Below are 3,052 nucleotides of genomic sequence, written 5' to 3'. Positions count from 1 at the left end.
CGCCCAGCACCGCCTGCTGGTTGGGGCTGCCTGGATCCCAGCCTCTTGGCCAGACGCCCTGGAATTCCTGCCCTAGAACCTTCCGGGTCGCTCCTGGAGCTGATTGTCTAGTGCAGCTCAGGGACAGAATCTTGGTGCCTGCAGTCTCCGGAGCATCCTGGGCAGAGGGGACAGAGGGGGACGTTCCCCTCCAGGCCCCACCCCTGCTGTCGCGTACCTGTCTGTCCGGCTGGCCCTCTCCCTGGGTGTCCCTGTCCTGGCTCTCTCCCTGGGTGTCCCTGTCCTGGCTTTCTCCCTGGGTGTCCCTGTCCTGGCTCTCTCCCTGGGTGGGGGCTCTGCGCCCTTCCCCGGGGCTCTTTGCTCTCTTCTCTGCTCAGTCTGGGGACTCTCCCTGCCCTCTCCCTACTCCTGCTTGGAGGTTTCCTCACTCTCTTGTCGTCACATCAGGGACTGGGACTGCTCTGGCTTCTGCCCCAGCGGTGACGGAGACCAACCTAGCATCTCTGGCCTGCTCCCAGGGCTGGACTGAAGGAGGGGGTGGAGGCTGGAGGATGGGCAGTGGAGGCTGGGCGGTGAGGGAGGCAGTGCCACAGGTGGGGTGGGCAGGAGGGCAGCAGCCTGGCCGTGGCTTCCTGTGGTGCCCACACATCCTGGGTGCCCACGTTATTGGCCTGGGTCCACCTGCCTTGCCGTGGGTGGCCATGACACCTTTATTAATGATAGCAGCAGTTGTTAACGTTTGGGGACACTTGCTGTGTTCTGCCTTGATGGCACCATGTCTCTGGATCAGCAAGATGTGGTGTCCCACGGTGCCTTGAGCCTCACTGTGTTCTGTGTGGTCTGAGTTGGGGACCCTGCGGTCCCTCTTAGAGACCTCTCCCTTCCTCTCTGGGGTGGCTCTCACACCCCTTCCCAGGGAGCCCATCCTGACCCTCTGGCTAGGCTCCAGGAATCTAGAGGAAAGGCCCCCCACTGCCGTCCCCAGGTCTCCAGGGCCTTAAGGAGGCAGATGGGTCCCCCCTTCAGGACCACGCCCAGGACTCTCTTGGAAGATTCTGAGTGGTGATCCGAAGGCTCTACCCAGGCAGTCCTGGGCTCGCTCTTGTCGAGGACAGGAGAGGAAGAGGGCGGCCGGTGGGGCGATGGGCAGGTCATTGACTAGCAGGGGCCACCCAGCCAACTCGGCCTGAGCGTTCTACAGGAGTACACGCTGAGCGCCTACTGCATGCAGCCACTGCTCTGAAGAGCTGCCCCTCTGGGTGCACAAATCCCGCCCCTGGGAGCTGCGCTAGGACAGAGACACATAAAGGAACTTTGTGTTTAGACTTGGGTCCCCTCCCCAGGACATCTCATTATTTATATGCAAATATTCTAACATTAAAAAAAATCAGAAGCCCAAACCCTTCTGATCTGAGAAGGTGAGGCTCGGCCTGCGCAGGACTCAGGCAGGAGGGGGAGGACTCAACTCCCAGGACGTGTTTGGGGGGGTCTTATACCCCCACGTCTCTAGTCACACGGACCCGGCTCTGGTCCCAGGGCCAATGCAGATGCAGTCTGGCCCATGGGCAGGTGGCTTTCCCTCTGGGACCCTCAGTCTCCTTATCTGGGCAGTGGAGGTGATCAGGGTCCTGGTCACACACATCAGGCGGACGGACATTGGGTGAGATCTGTGTCCAGGCTGGGCATGCAGTGAGCACCGCAGGGCAGCCTCTTGTCATTATTCCTGGAGACCAAAAGGCGAAGCACCTCTTCCGGCAATTTTACATGAAAAAAATTGGGGGGGGGGAATTTTTTAAAACTTACATAGAATTTAAAATCAATATGTATCACAACTTCATTCTTAGAGTAAAACACCACAAATGATGGGGCAGATGCAAAATCTGCAGAAATAATTGAGCCAGAACACAAGATTTGAACGAAACCTTGCTCCCCGTGGTGGCTTGAACTGGGGGTGCCACCAGCCATCTCCCCTTGAGGGCGCTGTGAGGGACATCTTTAGAACTCCCTGCACCATAAGGTCCTCCGCAGGGACAAAGCACATTCACCGACTTGTGAGCTCTTTGGAATGGAGACTTTGATCTCCATCCCCTTTGTCACATGAGAACATTGGGGTTCAATCCCCAGGATTCAAACGAGCATTCTCTCCCCTTCCTTCCCTCCCCCCTCCCTCCCTCCCTCTCTCTCTCTCTCTCTCTCTCTCTCTGTGCTGAGGTTTGAAGCCAGGGCCTCACACATCAGGCCTCACACATCCACATTGAGCCACGTCCCCTTCAGCCTTGTTTTCGAGGCATCTAAGCAGGGAGCAGGCTGAGGTGCGGCCTGGCTGTCTGGGAAGGGGTGCTTGGATGGGCAGGTGCTGGGTGCTTCCTGCCGGACTGTGCACTCAGGGTGCTTAGCCAGTGCTTGCCAGGGTCTGGGGGGCTTGGCGTGTCCCTCCTTGGGCACAGTCAGCTCTGGGTCCGATGGAGCCGGCCCCATTTCTCTCCACCACTGCTGTTCATGTCGTCTGGCTTGAGCCAAAAGTCCCCTTGGGATCAGGTGTCTCCGGGTAGCCTCTCACACCTGTGCTCTCTGAAGGACCCGCCTCCTCTCTCTGGGGATAGCAGGAAGTGACCTATGGTGGCATGCGCTAGCCCTCGGTGGCGTCTCCCACGTGGAAGGCAGTGAGCCCCTGGCATCTTACACTACTGCCCTGCCCAGCCCCCTGCGGCTGCAGCCGCCTCTCTGTGCCCGGTGCTGGCCGTGTGCTGGTCGCTCTTGCTACCTGCGTCCTGTGGCCCTTACTGCAGGAGAGGAGAGCATGGCTCAGAGGACCAGAGCACCGTCCTGCAGCCACCAGGTGGACAAGGCCCTTGCGGCCTCACACCCTCAGCTGGTGCTGGAGAACAGGTCCCAGGCCAGGGGCCACTGCTGGCCCAGGCCGTGGCCACGGCCACCCCCCTCACCAGGTCTTCTGCCAGAGACCCTGTCCCCCAGACACTCTGTGATGAGGTGTCCCAAGGGGCGGGCCCCTTCAGCCATGTCCTGCCAGACCCCGGGGGGGGCAGGGGCA

This window comes from Callospermophilus lateralis, chromosome 2 (assembly GCF_048772815.1).
Source record: "Callospermophilus lateralis isolate mCalLat2 chromosome 2, mCalLat2.hap1, whole genome shotgun sequence".
In the NCBI taxonomy this organism is placed as follows: Eukaryota; Metazoa; Chordata; class Mammalia; order Rodentia; family Sciuridae; genus Callospermophilus; species Callospermophilus lateralis.
This window is presented reverse-complemented; position numbering follows the sequence as displayed.